The following is a 19602-nucleotide window of genomic DNA, read 5'->3' as shown; positions in this document are numbered from 1 at the left end:
GCCAAGAACAAGGCATGAGACATTGCCTGGGACACATCCATTGCAGGAGAAGCCTAAAGGTGCTACTGTTCAATGCTAGGAACCCGAATAAGAAACTGCACATCCTACTAACTCTCCACACATTGGTGAATATAGACATTCATGTCATTACCGAGACATTGTTGAAATCCACAGAAAATACTCTGGCAGTGCAAGGCTTCAATGCCTTCCACACATTTATACCATCAGCTGCACAGACAGAGACAAAAGGTGGATGAGTCTCTATGTTTATTAGCAACAAGCATAACTCTACATTGGTAAAATAGGACAATACCTTGGAATTTATCCACATGCAAATCACCATAGACAAAGTCCTATACCACAACCTAGTAAGCTATAGGTTACCCTCTATGTCCATTAAATCCCATAGCTCATAACTGGACCTACTGGATACACTCACCATTAAACCAAATACTCCATCCATGGGAGACTTTAACTACCCCTCTATAGACTAGGAAACATACAGTACCTCATACTCACAGGCATGATTTCAAGAGTTTATTAACACAAATACCCTTAACCAGGTAGTGTGCACACCCACGAGAGGTTCAAACATACTGGATCTGGTACTCACCAATATGGGAGAGTGCTGACTCCCCCCCCCCCCCATGTCATGTGCTCACTGGTGAGGTTGGACCACAAAGCTGTCTCCTTTGAAATAAAAATCAGCTCTGTAACCACAGCAAACCACAGAACTATTCCAATGCAAACTACACCCTATTAAGCGATAGCTTGTCAGAGTGTAATACCCCTCTCAACCCAGAGTTCACAACAACCTATGCTGCATTGCTCACAGAGACCCTGTACAAACATGTAAATGGCTGTATTGAGGCTGCTGTACCTACTAGAAGTAAGACCATAACAAACTCTGAAAAACAAACCACTCTGCTGGAATCCTAACCTTAGTAGGGTATATAACAAAAGGAAAAAAGTCATGGCTAAAATCAGAAAAAGCAACTCCCACAATGATAGGCACTCTCTAATTCAACTAAACAGGAAATGAAGAGGACTAATTATGTCCAACAAGGCCAATTATGAGGTCAAGATAGTCTCACAGGCTAAAGACAACTATAAGACCTTGTACAGCTATGGCAAACCTCAAAGGCAGCACACACCAGTGTGCTGAACTGGTAGTCAGTGATGACACCTTCACTGAGCAGAGCTAGTGAATTTCCTGGTTGACAAATTTAGCTCAAGCATCACCCCAACTCCTCCAGCCTCTCTCCATGAAATACCTACTAGCATAAACCCCCAACTGTTAACCAAAAACAGGTCCTGGTGGCACTCGATAAGGCCAAAAATACAGCATCAATGGGCCTGGACAATATCCTGGGATGCCTCGTTAATAGCTTGAAGGATGACCTATCAGGACCAGTTGAGTGACCTTTTCAACTATACACTGAAAACAGACATTGTACCCCAAGAATGGAGGACTGCAAGGGTTATTCCACTTTACAAGGGTGGACTATCAACTGACCCCGAAAACTACAGTCCTGTATGTCTGACTAGTCTAATATGCAAAGCCATGGAATAAATTAGAATGGAAATAATCAACAAAGACATAGGCAACATAAGACACTGGAACAACCCAATTTGGCTTTGTCAGGGGAAGGTCAGGAGAAGAAAATGGTGTATACAACCTACATGACCCTGGCTAAGGTGTTCGATAAAATACTCCACTCAGGTATAGTTGACAAACTCACCAAACTGGGCAGAAACCTTTGAATAACTCACTGGATTATCAGCGGGCTGATAGACAGGACCCAGGAAGTCAGGATTGATGATACCACCTGCACTAACAGACTGGTCAGTAGCAGGGCACCTCTGGGTCTGTGTTGGGACAGATCCTATTGGGCATCTACTTCTCAGAGGTAAAGGCTAATGCCAAGGGCGTTTGCCTGACCAAGTTCTCATATGACTGCAGATTGGGAGCTATCATAGATTCCTCTGTGACAAAAACATCTTACAATAGGTTCTAACACAGACAAATGACTGATGCCACAAAGTTATGGATTAAAACTCAATGCTGAGAAATACATTATATTGCCTTTTGGGAAGACTGTCACCCTAGCTAATTACTCCATCAGTAAGACACCCCTAAGAGTTGATCGGGTAGTGAGAGATTGAGGAACATACAATATGAAGACAGAAATCTGGCCTTTAACCAACATGTGGCCAAGGTAGTAAGAACATCATTCTATGTCCCCCAACGTATAATTAAGAGCATGGCATCCAGGTCCAAGGAAGTCACAGTGCCACTTTATTTGCCCCTTATCAGACCCATCATTGACTATACTGTCCCCTTTGGCATACACCTGACCAGACAGATGCAAAAGTTGGAATGCCTATAAATGTTCTTTACCAGGAGAATCCAGGGTATAAACACATTGTCCTATATGGATCGCCTTAAAGCCCTTTCTCTATACTCTGATGTCTGCAAGTTACTGAGAGGCAATCTGTGCCTGGTACATATATATATATATATATATATATATATATATATATATATATATATATACAAGGCATCCTCAGATCCAGCTCTGGTGGACCAGTTACACATCTGCAAAATGAACAGCACCAGAATCACTAGATCCAAGAGTTTAAATTTTGCTTGCAACATAAATAAGACATGTTGGCAAGACAGATATGGGTGTTAGAAGATCGCCATGCTCTGGAAAAGGCTCCCCATCCATGTGAAGCAGAGTCCATCTCTAACTCTGTTTAAGCGTAACCATGACCAATTGGATGGGAAACTGGAAATTCACTCCAGGTTTGCCCCCCCCCGTGTCTCTGATAGACAGAGGCTGATAATGATGCCCAAACTAACATACCCCCATAACATCTAGAAACTTCCAAACTAACGTACCCCTCCTAATAAATGCCCATGATACATGGAAACAATTTGGATTACACCACTAGGCTTATAAAGGCCCTGATGATTCTTAGTATAAACCCATGAACCTCTGAGATGTACCATTAACACAGAAGAAACTCACAATGGCAAAGGAATTCTTGATGCCTCTGCCTGGGGAAGGAGAACACAGTCTCATACCTGGCTCTGGCTTGGATGCCAGAGCTTGGCTGGTGATGAATGTATGCATGTCAGAAGGAGATGCACTAGGACAGTAATAGCCATTACATGGCCATATTGTACAGTGCAGTGCATATGAGACAAGAGACTTTGGCATATCCATCCTCTGGGTCCCTCTTGTTTGCTACTGTAAAGCCCTGCATGTACGTTTTGCAGATTCTGTCATGTAACAGTGTGCCTGATGGATGGTTCCATTTATTGTAGTGCTGTCATAGTGGTATTATGCTTCCATAGGTTCCATACATGCATGACGTTAGCGATGGTTCCATTTATTGTAGTGCTGTCATAGTGGTATTATGCTTCCATATGTTCTGTACATGCGTGATGTTAGCAAGTCACCCGTGACTGACATTGATGTCAAAATACAAATGGCACAGCCATCAACAGTAACATTGGAGGCTGGCACAGATACAATGCTCAGTGCTGCGTAGAGCTAATTATAAAGGATAGCACATAGTCAGACCAGATGACATAGCCAATATAGTAGTGGAAAATTTACTTCAACCTTTACCACCTCTCCTTTCTTATATTTCCAGATCACACACCTGCAACCTCCCCACCCTTTCAAATCTCCCAAAATGAAGCCCTCAAGGCACTATCCAAAGCTAACAGCACTATTATGTATGGGGCCAGGTAACATACCAGGCTGCCAATCAAATAGCCAGAAACATGACCGCCCTCATCTGCAAGGCCATGGAAAGAATCGTTATGGAATTAGTAAATAAGGACATAGCTAACCTAACCTAAAATCTCTTGACCCAAGACAGTTCTGAATCATCACGAGTAAATCCTGCTTACTTTTCCTGGTCGATTTCTTCAACATGGCTGCTGAAGCAGTGGATGAGAGCAAATCAGTACTGGCCTCACAAAGGCATTTGGCACCATCCCACACTCTGGTTTCATAGATAAACTCTCTGAGTTAAATGTAAATCCTTATGTAACTCATTGAATAGCAGATTGACTCACAAACAAAACCTAGAAAATTAGGATGGGCAGCTCTACCTCCTCCAAAAGACCTATTGCATGCAGCGTACCTCAGGGTTCAATCTTTGGGCCACTCCTTTTTTGTAATTTACGTCTCAGAGGTCAAAATGAATGCTAAGGGTTAATGGCTGACCAGGTTTGCAGATGACTGTATACTTGGTGCCTTCATAAACTCCTCAGAGGATGACGAATCCTCCAAAAGGGCCTTTCGCAAACCAGCAGTTGGTGTCAATGTCAGGAAATGTATCACATCTTTCTATAAGCATGACTTTCCTTGTAACTATCACATTGACAATGCTCCTCTGAAATTGACCCAGTAGTCAAGGATCTGGGAACCTGCTGTCCTTTGATTAATACATATCCACAACCATGTTTGTAACTTTATGTTCAAATATCTAGCTGCAGGTCTAAAGTGAATATTGAAGTATCCTACTAGATAGGTCTTGTGAGTGGAAGTGTCCCTTAAATTAACCAAACATCTGTGTATGTAGCATTGTATGCCATCTCTGCCATGACCCAGGTCATCCATGGTTTGACTGTATATATCCAGCATCCCCTGTAACACACAATGGTGACACCATTATATGTGGCCTGGTACCTTATTGCATAGTGACTATATATAGAGGGTTCTTTACCCACTAACATGTACACCTACCAAATAGATAACTCATTGACTGTCAACCCCCCCCCCCCAGGAAATTTTGGAATTTGGTCAGACATGTACCAGATATGAGAATCATGGAAACTACCTGAGTGGGGCACAGATGCATTATAAATAATAGCTCGTGCCTTGATAACCATGTGGCAGTCAAGGGAGTGAAAGTCCTTCCTGCTGATGTATCTGACACCTTTGGACCACCTAGGACCTCGGGGAAATGGACAATGTCATACATTGCCTTTATGGTCTTTGGGAAACACATATGATCCTCCACATATCACAGTATAATGTTTAGGAACTGGATCTGGACACATGAGGCTGACACAAGAAAGGTGGTATAACTAGGATGGTTAAAGTTACACATACTTTAATATTCACTAGGATGGGCTACCCACACCTCTATCTTCATTCTGCATGTGAGTGATCCAGTTTGACAAGCTCCTATACTGTATCCCAGTCCCCAGAGAAGCAGTCTACGATCTATATTTGTCAATGGCAGTACCACTCATGGACACTGCGTGGTAGAGTGACCATTAATATGCAAACGGTTATCACCAGCAGTACAAAGGGTGTACATCTGGTGATAACCTTTCTGAAACATGATCTAAGTATTACACCCTAGATGGGAATTGCAGGACAATAAGTCTCTCACACCCTCTACATCCCTCAACTGTTTATATACCAACTCCATGCTTGCACAAATGTGATAAAGGGAGAAACCACCCAAAACAAAAGAGTCACCATATCAGCAGCCATTTCCCATGAAAAATAGTCACCAATGTCCTGTCCCTCAGTGTCTCGTGATTTGGGCACTTGATGCTCGGGAATCTGAACTTGACCACTTGTAGATATACCCAGATATACCCAGATATCCTCCCCAGGTTAATTCTTACCATTACCTTGTTCAATGATTCTCCTGATTCCTTTCTTTGTAAAGTTTAATAACCAGCTGTTATTGCTTTAACAAAATTACTGCAAGTATTCCTAATTCAGGCAAACACTCAGGTATACATTAATACAAAAAAATGATTCTGTACAGATCTTACTGTTGGAATCCTGAATAATCTTAACCTATTGACTTTGCTAAATGTCTCCTTTAAGAATTGCTAAGCTATACCTTACTTATGTTTATATGGAAGCAATATTTCTTTCTGTATGCTATCCTTTTTTTGTGAAATTTTCTTGCATGTAATGCTATTGGATCTTTTCTCCCCGGCTCTCCACTAAAAATGGGTCTATGTCCAGTCGGACTTTCCCAGTCAACAAATGTAAAATAAAATAAATAAAATAAAATAAAAATAAATACCAATATGGATTGTACTAGATCTGATGAAGTCAACTAATGATAGCACTTATCTGAATACAGCCTCTTTGAGAAACGTTACTGGAGAAAAAGCATTCTTTGAAACTTGATTATTTTATTTTTATTTGTTATAACTCGTTAACTTATCAAAGAACTTAATACCACAAAGGGCTGAAACACTCTTGCAGCCCTTTCTTGCTCTCAAGCTGATCCCTTTAGACTTTTCTTTCCTTTTATCCTGGCTGTAGCCTGTTGGTGCCATCAGGTTAGTATAGCATAAACAGGGCAACCACAACTATTTGGGACCTATAACTTTATTTTTAGAGAAACACTGTACTTATGCCAGTTATTTTCAGAGTTATGTGGTACCTGTGCAGGCAACATTTTCATAGATACCTGGTACCTGTACCAGATATCATTTTCAGAGATAAGTGGTCCCTATGCCAGGTGATATTTTCAGAGATACCTGGTACCTGTACCAGGTATCATTTTCAGAAATACTTGATATCTTTGCCAGATCACATGTATGCAGAAAATGTAGCTGCGTGAGTCTGTAAAGGATGATTCTAGCAGATGCAAATTTAACAGTGGTCAAATAAAGGGTCGGTAACGCCACTGTTTGGCATGATCAGAGACTGTTGAGTATTTTGTTTTGTGTTGTTCACTATTAAGCAGTAACCGGAAGCATTGAAAGGAGATTAATTGTGTACTGGGGGTCTGTAACATCCCCAGCTGGTGCTGGTTAGACATGTCAGTGACTGCCCATTAAGTAACCATTTATGACAAAATACCTACTGAAGAACACATTGCTAGCTGTATCACTAATCTCTGCAGCAGTCCAGAGATATGCTCTCAGCAGCTCTACAAAATTTCTCCAGCGTGTGCTTGAGTCTTTATATCATCTGACTCAGGGAATAACCTTTCTGGTATAACCAGACTCAACTTGCATTACTTTGAGGGTATCTAACAGCAATCAGAGTCTACATCTGATATCCATAACAGACTGTCTTGTTGTACCTAGTTAGAAATCACATGATTCTATTTTTGAAGACTGCAATGAAACACTTTGTGCATGTAAGACAGAGGAGAGCTTGGCAAATCTGTTACTAAACAGACATGATGCTTCCATTTCAACGTTTATATCACATGAACTTTATGTGGCAGAGGGAACCTTACTTAAAATTATAATAGAACATTGGTAAATGAGGTTTGGTAACAAACCAATTTGTCCAGGGACATCTTCAGAAGGGGGGGGGGGTAGATAAATATAGTAGTGGGTATTAAGAGGGTAAGGGGGAATGAAGGGGTTAAATGGGAATGAGGGATGATTGGGAGGAAATGAGGTAAGAGTAGGGAGGGGCTTAAGGGGTTAATGCAAGTGTAACTGGGTAAGGAATCACATTTTGGCATGAACTTGCATCATGCCCTCCCTCCCTTTTTGTGGAATAGTGGGGATAGTGGTTATTTTATCAGTCTGGGTGGGGCAGAGAAGAGGGACAGGCTTGTCCTCTTCTGTTTCACCTCTGGCATTGGATGTTCATTTCAATGATTTGGGAAAGAAAAGCGAGCATGCGGATGCTGCTTGATAAATAAAATAAGCGAGCGGAGGTAAGAACGCTGCTTGATACATAAAATAAGCGAGCGGAGATAAGAACGCTGCTTGATACATAAAATAAGCGAGCGGGAGGTAAGAATGATGCTTATTTGATCGGATGTTTAATTCAGTAAGTGGTAAATGAAGTGAGTGGCGGGTCGCTGCTTCATAAGTAAAGTAAGTGAGTGGAGTTATGGACGCTGCTTACTGGGTCAGGATGAGTGAGGTCACGCTGTCCTGGTTAACATTACATGGATGTTTATGCTGTGATTAACATCAGCTATATTATGTTTCAGTTGTAATTAATAAATATTGATTAACAAAGTTATGTTTATGGAAGTTTAATAAAGGTCATCAAATGTCATTCGGTGTGATGTGTTTATTGAAGTGGACTGGGACAAACATTGCTAATTCAGTAAAAAATATTTGATGGCTTGCACTACAAACTTTCCTCACATGAAACATTTCTACCATTTAATATCATGTTATGAGCATAAACCATCCCTCACGTACTCCCGATTACAGAAATGTGAGTATTTTATCCTCCCATCTGCTGCTGCTGCATTAACTGCTGTAAACTCTTCAGGTTCAAAGGTCAAAGGTTATGTTTATTTTACACAGAAAGCTAAAATGAGTCCATGACACTTCAGCCATGTTAGCTTGAATCACTGTATTTCATTTTGTTTTAATTAATGAAACATAACTCATAAAGAACAAACACATTTTTTGCTGCACCTTGGTCGTACAACACTAAGGAAAAGAGGAAACGACACTCTAATGGTGTTCAGCAGCGTCACACAAAGAGTCGGACCTCTATGAACAATACAAGTGTATTAGTTGTGACTGTGGAATGGTAAAACACAAAAACAAAACAAAATAAAAAAAGACCAAAAAGCAGCTTACTGAAACTGCACTTGACTGATGGAAAGTTACCCATTTCAAGTCCAGATAGCTGAATACAAAATATATAAAATGGTTTCTTATCATTGTGTCACTCACAAATGAGGAACTCCTACAAGATTGACCTCAAAAGGTTGATATACACACACACACACACACACACACACACACACACACACACACACACACACACACACAAAAAACACGTTTATACATGGAGACATGCCTCTTCCACCTCCACATCCCCACCTAATTATATATGCCGACTCTGTGATTGCACTTACAGAGGAGGAAAGGGCTAAAACACACTTCAAATGTACTGTGATCTCAGACAATAATCTAGCATTATTTGTTTAAATCTTGAGATTTTGACTAAACATACTGCGGTGGTGGTGCTGCGGTAGCGTTGTAGCCTCACAGTAAGACGTTGTCCTGTTTGATTCTCAGCTTAAGCGTCTTCTTTGTGGAGACATGTGTGAATGGGCGTACCTTCGTTGAAGGTTGTGCATCAGAGCTGGCAACTCGGTACGTAAAAATCTACTGCCAATCATTAGCGGACCGGAGTTCCGCTGTGGTGACCCCTAACCGGGAAAAAGCCGAAAGACACAACGACATGCTGGTAGTCCATGCATTCAACATTCTAAGCTGTCGATGCAATGAATGCAAAACATATAAAACACATTTTGCAGTGAAAAAAAAGTTACTGAAAATACCCAGAATATACATTATACAGAAATGTCCATAGAATTTTCTTTGAGGAAAGCACAACCATTAAGGACCATGTATCAGGACATAGCACTCCACACAGATCTTCATCCTATATCTAGATATAAACCTAGTCCTAATCCCAAACCTAAACATAGTCTGAAATATAAACCTAACCCTAATGCTAACCAGAACTTTACTAGTAACTCTGCCTGACACATATTTAACCTCTGTGTCACTGATTGTATAAATGCTACAGCAATCAAAGTGAACCACAGAGAACCACCGAGAGCCACAGAGAACCACAGAGAGTCATAGAGAACCACAGAGAACCACTGAGAGCCACAGAATCACAGCTAAATATCATTTTATGCAAAGTAACACGACTAAAAATCAATTAATTCAAAACCAAGAGTCGCAGAAATTAAATCTGGCCAAAAGGGTTCACTCAGACTATCCATATATTTGTAACCTGATCTTCTCTTTGAAAGATCTAATGTACTGTCATGGGTCCATGCTCCCCGAGGAGAGAAGTGTACATACAAGAGAGCCCGCAAAAAGGAGAGTGCAAGCTATTCCTAGGACTCCATTTAAAGATCTGTGGTTATAGTGTGTTAAGCATGTAATCAGCAAGGCATGGATTTTCAGCTACAGCTCATGTAAATTGTCACAAGATTAGGGGCTATAACAGAAAGTGGATATTAGGACTGATACTCAAGACCAATCGTAATGCTGATTTAGCATATCATATCATAGCATAGCATAGATCTGCAGATATTCTTGGGACTTTTGTTGCTGTTTTTAATTAATATTATGTGATTTTACATGCTTTGTGTTCTGCCTTAAAGCCTTAGTTATCTTGATAGTTTTTGGAAAGCGCATTTATGAATGAAGATATCATATTTCACATCAGATGCGGCCATGGATTTTCAGGTATTTCCTGGTTCCTATGAAGCCTATAGTAAAGGAGCCATAGAATTTCAGACATAGCCAAATACTATGCAAAATGAAACTGGGATAGCAAGCAAAATGCAAGTATTTGTTAATACCGCATGTCTGACCGAACCATGACAAGCTATTAAAATGATCCAGATGCAGCTGGACATAAACTTTTTAAGGACTTGTCTGATTAACAAACTAAGATATTTTGTGGGCTTTAAGCAGCAGAGCAGAATCAAGTGGCAGGAAAGAAGATCAGGGGAAGGTCATGATTTTTCATGATCTGCAAGCTGAAAAACTTGCAAAATGAAATGATACTAAAAAAATGTATAACTAATGTCAGAACACAGAGGAAAGAAGAAAGGGCACTAAATATGGCATCAGACTTCTCAGGTCACCAGTCTTGGCTTCATGAGCTTTATAATGTTCATGCACATTTGCACTGCATTGAATATGATCCAGGTTTCTGCCAAATTGCAAAGAGGTGACTAACAACCTTGTTTTGCACTGTTTTTCCACTGACTAACTCTGCTAAGTGCTAAGTTAGCCAATACTAGTCTCTGAAATGAAGAAAAGCTGGCACTTTAAAATATATAAGAAAATCAGCTCTACCAACTACTGTTTCCCTCCGACCTCCTTGTAATTGGTCTGCGGAGAATTACATGGTCATTCCATGCCAGCGGTTCAGTCAGTGGTGTTCCCTTTTGTGTGATGTGTTAGTTTTAGTCTCTGTTAGTCTCTGAAAGAAAAAAAAAGCTGCAGACACACTGCTAGGCAGATTTTGTTTCTCTATGTAGAATCTAAAGACTGGGGTAATACACTAATCCAAGATGCAACTATATTAGGCATAGGCCAGGTGCTGACTGCAAAAGGTATGTCATGGTCTAGGGTCATGTGTAACATACAAGCTGTTAATTAGACTTAGTTATACAAGAAGAAAAAGTACCAGTGGTTGCCAGTACTGATAAATGTATATATTCACAAGAGAAAAATGTAGAATTATGTTTTATTTGTAGTAATGTGAGCAGAAAATTCAAAAGGAAGTGAAAAGGTATGGAGGAAAGTGGGTACTGAGTCAGAGTCCAGTAAAGCAGGTTGGTAAGCAGCAAAATGTGAATTTTGTCATGGCATTCTTGTAATAATTGTGTGTCAAAGTATTTGTAATTTAGCAGGCTTCGAAGTGTGCATTATATATCTTGAGTTTTAAGTTCTAATACCGAAAATTTAAAGTCACTTAGATTTGACCAGGCTTTTAGGTTAAACAGTTTAAGTAGGGGTTTCTGTGAGCACGTTTGACATTGTTTATTAGAAAACCCTGCATGTTATCAGGACCTATACAGGAAGTGCTTTTGGTGTTTGAATGTATCATTAGGACATGTTCCTTTGTGATGGTGGTTCCGGAAGGACTGACTCAGGGATTGGAGTTGGAATGGGAGTTTCCAGGGAGAATTTGGCAGCAAACTTGTTTGCCAGTATATATAATTAAATATATAATTTGCCCAAGGTCAGTTTGAGTTAAGAACTCCCTATTAGATTATCTGGATATCAGCATTGAAAGGAAATGGTCAGTAACAAATACCAAGACTCCACCACAGTTTCCAATAGACCTAACGGGATGGTGGATACAAAACTCAGCACTGATGGGGTGTTTTCTTTTATTTTAGCCAAGTCTCACCTTCACATACTGGTTTTATTAGATGATATGTATCCATGCTTTGGAAAATGTAATCACTGATGGACAACAGAACACTAATGGTACTTGCTCCAGCCCAGGAAACATGTTGCTACCTAGATAGGAGGCTGTGTCTATATCATTAGTACCATTTTTGGGTGAGAACGGGTTTCCTGAGTACCTCTTGGAGAAGGAAGAGAAGTCTGAAGTCTGCAGTACAGCTAGATGTGATTGTTTTCAGTTTAGGCCAACTGCCAGTAGTTCAGCTTATCAGATGTCAGGGAGGACATTGCCTTAAAAAACATTAGCATGGTTTAGAATGGAATCATTGCAAAGTTTAATGAACTTGGAGCTGGGGGTAAATGACCTTGGTGGATTCTGTAAAGGTAGCTGATTGATTAGTTTGTCATTTTCTCTGAAAAAGACTTTTTAGTAAAACTACCCTGCCTAGCCATTGGAGTCGCACAGATGTGCTCAAACCAAAGTGTGTGTGTGTGTGTGTGGGGGGGGGGGGGTAACTCATCATCATCAGTTCGTTCTTCTATGGTACTCTGCAAAAAAAGAAAATGAAGAAAACTGCCCTCTTCATTATGGCGGTTTATTGCCATCGTGCGTTAATGAATTGAAGCATACATTTTCCCATATTGCCATTGCATTTTCTCACCCCTACCAAGACTATTTGTTAATAAAACTGAGGGGTACCCACTTCACTAACATAAATGTTCCATGTGATACTGTTTGGGGTGTACTCATTCTGCCAGTGACACACCATGAAATAAAGAATGTCTTCTACAAAACTGCAAGTATGGTATGTACATTTTTGTTTTTTATTAAAAAATATGAAAACTGTCCAGTCACACTGCAGGTTTTCACTCTCCTACTCTCAGTTCCACTTAAACTGACCTGGAGAAATCCAGTCCATGATACCAGCAATGACTGAGGAGCAGGTGGCTCAATCTGCCAGTGTTTCCCCATGATATAAAGAAAACCTGTCTTGCCAGCTGCACTCACCTGCAGCCCCATCATCCTTATGCCAGGGACATCTTGTATGATGAATTGGTGCGACATTCACAGAAACATAAAATAAACACTTGTTAGAAAAGTCAGATGCATTTCAGTAGGTATTTTTGTACATAATTTGTCCAGTTATTTAGACTTTAGTTTCTGGCATTCAGTTTGATATCTATGGGGGGGGGGGGGTCTGCCTTACCAACTCCACTACTGTGACTGTGCATATCCTTCCAGAAAGCTGATTTTGCACTGGGAATGTGATATCAGGACAAAATGGTTGGTGATCAGGGTCACTGACCATCTATAAATTCATGGTGAATACATAAAAAAATAAAAAAATCTCAAACATTCAAAAATCTCATAAAAATTGGAATCTAAAGAAAGTATAAAATCAGACATGGCCAAATAGAAAATATGTATTCTCAGACTTTACTTTACAGATGGTTGGCAGCCCTGGTACAGTTATTGAGAAGAGTACATTGTGAAAATTTATGCCTGTTAACTTCCAAAAAACTTTAGGGACCTGCTGTCAGGTACCCCATCATTTTCCTAAAAGCCGCACCCACTCTTCAAAATCAGCTGCACTGTCTTGGAGACTGGAATCAGTAAAGGCTAGGTCCTGGTCTTTAAGCTGCCCAGTTACCTGTGGTAAGGGGCGATGTGGGTCATGCTGAGTAATGGCCTGCTTTGCTGTTGCAGGTGGGCCCCTTTATCATAATACTTAAGGACTCTTTGCATTGGCCAGCCATGTATGACCGAGCTTTGAACTGCAGACCGCTGTTGTTATTTTTGCAGTCTTCTCATATAAGCTCTTTCAAGTTCAGAATTTAGCCTAAGAGTATTTTTGTTGAGTGATGTAAGGAAACATTCAGTTTAATCGTACTTTATCAATATATCTCAGAACGTCTACAAGTGTGAAATCTAAATTAAAATTGTTTATGGCTCAGTTTCTTAAGCAGTCATGCTTAATGCACTTTTCTCCTACTATAGTAGGCAAAAGTTAATTTTCAGGAAAGTAGTTTGTTAAATAATTTCTAAAGCATTTTGCAGCCATTGAGTAACTTAATAGGAAAAAAAAAAACTAAATAGAAATTCATGAACAGTTTATCAAGTCCTAATTCATCAATTATGATGGGGCAGGAGACCAAGACTTACCCTCCCTGCAAGAGTCATGGTGTAGTCCATCTGGTGATTTGTTGAATTGTGAATTCATAGGTTTATAGGTTCTTAGGTATTTACTAGGGTAGCGACCAGAAGGACCTTTTAAGGCCTAGCCATGCATCCCAAATCTTTGAGAGGTTCTGATACCCTTGATAAGTGTAAGCATGGGCCTCGGAGATGAACCATTTACAGGTTACCTGTGTCCATGAGAGACATAGGTGCCAAACCAGGGATGAATTTCCGGTTTCACATCCAATTGTCCAAGTTGCACTTGAATTAAGTTAGGGAGGAACTCTGCTTCACATGGACGGGGAGCCTGTTCCAGAGACAGGGTAGTCTCTGGGATACATATCTTTAAACAGGTGTTCAGAATCTTTATTATAAGTTGACCAAACAGAATATCTCTACAGTCATCTTTACCTGTACCTCACATTATCTATCTGTTCTACTATAGAGAGGAAGTCAGTTGTTATTTTCATATTTATTAATTTATAAGTTAGATGGTTTTATATTTGTTCTATTTTATTTACTATGTGTAAAGCTGTTCATAGGATCATAAACTGATAAATTAGTACCAGGTTAACTGTACTTGTGGGTCATTCCAAGCCCACCCAATTACCCCATGTGGGAATCAAACCCTGTAGCTTGTGCTTGTAAGGTGATTAACAACCCAAGTCTATAATCTTTACACTGCTGATATCCTCCTACATGCACATGCAAATGTATAAATTAGACATATGCCATTTATTCATTGTATTCAAATCTTTAAAATTCCACAATGTGCATTTATAAATATTTATATTTGCTGTATAAATTGAATGTCCCTTCACATTTGATGTGTTTCAAAAATCTGTTATATGATTTTGTGTTGGCATAAATCCCTTTTGTACGGTGAAATGTTAGCTATTGCCTTATAGCTATGGTCATGAATTAAAATGGTCTTCAAACCAGTACACCAATCTGGCTAACAAAGGGTAAGAAACAAAATTAATATATACACACACAAATCTGTATGTCTATCTATCTACCTATCTATCTATTTATCTATCTATCTATCTATCTATCTATCTATCTATCTATCTATCTATCTATCTATCTATCACATTTCACTCAAATGGCATGCATTTTTCACTTTTAATTACTTTGAGTTTACTGCTTAAAACACATTGCACAAATATTTGACTTTTATGGAAGAAAACATGTCACATCAAAATACAAGTCTGATAACTCCTTGAAATGTTTTCAGTTATATATTAGTTCTCAGATTTAAATGAGAGAAATGTAAGTGTTCATTAAAGACCAGTAATTCACAGTTCTTTTCCTGCGGGCCTTTCTTCCCTTTGTCTATGTCCTTACTTCAAGCTACAGTTCTTCAGGCCACTTGCACTCTCTGATGTTTTCACCCCACCCTGGTTTGAATGCTTCTAAGTCTGTGAAGTTTCTCTCCTAAACAAACCCTTGTCTGGATACCAGCCACTTGCATGTATAACTCTCATGGAAAGGCCCCTGCCTGGATATCAAGCTCTTATATGTATTATTCTTTTGGACAAGGTTCCCACCTGTGCCCCTCTGAAATTTTTCTAAAGAGAGTGGCAACTTCTCTTTCTCTTGTTTCTAGATTCCATTCTCTTTTCAGATAAGTACCCCTTTTAGACAGTTAATTAGGCTTCACCTAAAAGTCATGTCATTACATGACAGATTTTTCAATTCTTACTGGTTCCACCTATAGATGTTTTTTATTGAATGACTGCTCTTCAAAGTCTGCTTTATCACATTATACATATCATGACGCTTATTATGCTTTCGTTTGTGCATGCAGGTGTGTGTGTGTGTGTGTGTGTGTGTGTGTGTGTATGTGTGTGCGTTTATGCAAGTATGTCATTGTGTGTGTGTTTGTGTTTGTGTGTGTGTGTGTGTGTGTGTGAGTGTGTGTGTGTGTGTGTGTGTGTGTGTGTGTGTGTGTGTGTGTGTGTGTGTGTGTATATCAGATGATGTAATGAAATTTTCATGTTGGCATCTACCTAAAAGTAAATATTATAAATAATTCTTATAACTTGTATTGATTATTAACCATTGTTTTATATTATGTCTAATTTGTTATAATTATTTAAACTGCAGATGTTTTTGTTTTATTTTTAACGATTGTAAAATTACTGTTCTTAAAATGTTTTGTAATCATTTGGAGTTTTTCTCCGCAGACCTCTGCTAAAAATGGGATTTTATCCAGTTGGACTTTCCTGGTAATCAAATCTCAAATAAATAAATTCAAAAACATATGGAATATTGTAACCCAGATAATATACCATATCTGACTAAAGTAGAAAAGTATTCAATTGTTGTGAAAGTTATAGAACACGGTTTTGCCATATATGGCATCAACATGCAAGACTACATTATTTCAGTCATGTCTCTCTTCTTTTTTTTTACATGCACACAGATTAAAACATGGAATTAAGTGTACCTTCTGTCAGAAAAACATTTAAATATAATTTACATAGCTCTCTGTGTGTGCGTGTGTGTGTGTGTGTGTGTGTGTGTGTGTGTGTGATTGTGCATGTAGAAATGGATATATACAAATATGTCCATAAGATTATTTATGTGTGTAGGAAACTATGTAAAATTATATATATTTATGCATACTAACTAATATGGAGAAAAATCAAACAATTTTTCACATGATAGCATTTGAATTTAATTAAAAAGTAATTTTGCGTAGATGGTTGGGATATTGTATTAAAATTCTTAGATGTTGTTTTATGAGTAATGTGGCAGTTGCACTTATATATGAGAAGCATTATCTGAATACACAAATAGCTTGTTGGATATAAGATAAAAGATAATGTTTTTCATTATTTATAGACTAGCTTATCTATAAATAAACGTGTTGTGCAGCATTATATGTATAATATATTTCAACCTCATTCAAAGTGAAACATGGCTTTTGACATTGTGGATAGTAGGCATTAGACTAGATTGTATTTTTTCAGTAAATCAACAATTATTCTTGATATGTTGAAGAAAACATATAAAATGTATGAGAATAACAGCAGATAAGAAAATGTCACTTCGCATCACTGACAAACATGAGATGGAGAATGGAAATGAAAAAGGTAACAAAATGATGTAAAAAAGGAAGAGACTATACATTAGCTATTCATGATTTGGGTCTGTATCATGACCTCGAAATGGCATAACGCAGAACACCTATTCATTGACACATATATGTTGAAGCCCAGTTAACCGAACAGCCAGATCACCAAGTTTTTTTCCTAGGGAAAAAAAACGTTTTGCTGTCACTGCAGATTTGCCCTTTTCCCCACTGTAGTGTGATCTTGGAGTTAGTGTATTTAGTTAGGGGGGTGTGGGGGCACAGCCCCCCACATTGGGGGGGTGTGGGGGCAAAGCCCCCTACGTTGTAATGTTTGTACTGGTGTGTTGTGTTCAGTTGGCCTGCCAATTTCTTTCCCTGGGAAAGAAATCGGTGATCTGGCCATTCGGTTATCTGGGAGTTCGACATATATTTCTCAATGAAAAGGTGTTTGGCGTTATGCCATTTCGAGGTTGTGATATAGACCCAATGATTTATAAAGTGGTAATTTCAATTATCTGATAAGGACTTAAGGAAGATGAGAGGAAGGCAGAGAAAAGGAAAACAAAAAGGAGAGAGAGAGAGAGAGAGAAGAAAAAAGTTGTTTTTGTACATTGGAATACTGAAATCAGTTTCAAAACCTACTACATCCCATTTGAGAAAATCAATACACGAATATTTTTGTAATAAATATTTTATACACAAGACACTAGGAAAATATCAAAATATGTAACGATATATGCTGGAGATGAAGCATACAGATTGAGACTGTCAAAGACTACATGTTTTTTGAAATTTTTTTAACTGAATTCTGGAAATCATTTCAAAATGTTACACAATCCGTATGGTCAGAAAATTTCAAAACATCAAATTGCCTTATATTATGCAACGTCCCAATTCCATCTTGTGAAAACAAAGATCAATATACCCTTTTCCTTGGACTATACAGGAAATTGGGAAAGGTCCACCATCTTTGTTTTTTAGATTTTGTTAAAGAGATTAATATTGTATTAATAAGAAAGAACGTTATACTCATAGACTACAAATATTTGTCTAAATTATGAGTGTTTTTAGATAAAATGTAAAATAATTAAAGTCTTAGTGACAGTTAAGTAATTGAGAAATGTCTATAATTCAAAGGAATGTTTAGTATACACTGCATATAATGGTTTAGTTAGACAAGGTGGTTCAGTTTAGTATCATATTGTATATAAATGAAGTCCTTAAAGACACAGTACTGAGAAAATAGTTTACACAATTGTATAAAACTGTCTTTATGGCACGCATTAAAAAATATACCATTCATGTAGCATGGTGTCAAAAATTATAAACAAAAAAGGCTTATAAAGAGGTGTTCATATCCAGGTAAGTTATCCAGGTAAATGATACTGGCATTGTCCTCAGTTAGAACAAGAGACTGATTAAAAGGAGACAGCAGATATCGTTTGAGTGTTCCTTTTATAGTAGATTAGTCAAATAACTTGTATAGGACAAGACAAACAACAGAGAACTACAGACACTAACTACAATACCTAGAAATGAAGCAAAACTAATATAACTGTGCTTGATTAATGTGAGGAGAAATTACATTAAAAGTGTATTAAAGTTAGAAAAAGAAGATATAAAGTATATTGAGAGACTACAAAGAACACAGTACAAATCTTTCTCATAAGATTAGCAGTTAGAAAAACAGATGAGATGGAAGATGACATGAAGTAAAAGACTGTTTACAAAAGTATAGGTGAGCACAGGACGAAACAACAATGCACCTTCTGAAAATGAATGAAGACCTAAACAGATTAACTGACAACCAGGAAGTGGACCGAGAACTATGCAAACAGCCAAATTAACAGAGGAATTCATAGGTCAAGAGAATGGCATCAAGGTAGGTACAGCGGAAAAAAAGCAGGGGAACAGATTCAGTACCTCACTTGTAAAAGACTGTCAGTAGACTAAAACGTGGACTGACGAATTCTGTGACAATTCAGACTTGGCAGAAGGCTAGTGCTGGACAGCAGAAGAAATTCAAAGCCTGCTAGGCAATATTAGAACTTTGCAACTTAAAAAAGAGAATGATCTGGTTGAAAAAGCAGTAAATAAAGCTTAAAGCTATCTAAAAAGGTCAATGACTCCTCAACTAACTTGTTTTTTTTTTAATCCAAAGTAATTGATTACTATTTAAATTTGTGTGGGACAGGTTATGTAAAACAATGTTATCATCAGAATTTAAAGATTTTTTTGTTAATTAGTAATGAAATGTATTATAATATCTTGCTTTTTTGCTTCTTATCTCAGTGTGTATTCAATCTTAAAACTTCCAAAGGTGAATATTTTTTTCTGAAACATACAGGCTGATTTTGTTAATTGTTGAGCAAATTAAAAGTAGTTACTATTTTGGTATCATTTTGTACATTTGGACAGTTCTTTGAGGTAAGGTCTACAGCAACAAATTGTTAA

The sequence above is a fragment of the Protopterus annectens genome, chromosome 12.part0 (assembly GCF_019279795.1).
Source record: "Protopterus annectens isolate FY-2018-M chromosome 12.part0, PAN1.0, whole genome shotgun sequence".
Lineage (NCBI taxonomy): Eukaryota > Metazoa > Chordata > Ceratodontiformes > Protopteridae > Protopterus > Protopterus annectens.
This window is presented reverse-complemented; position numbering follows the sequence as displayed.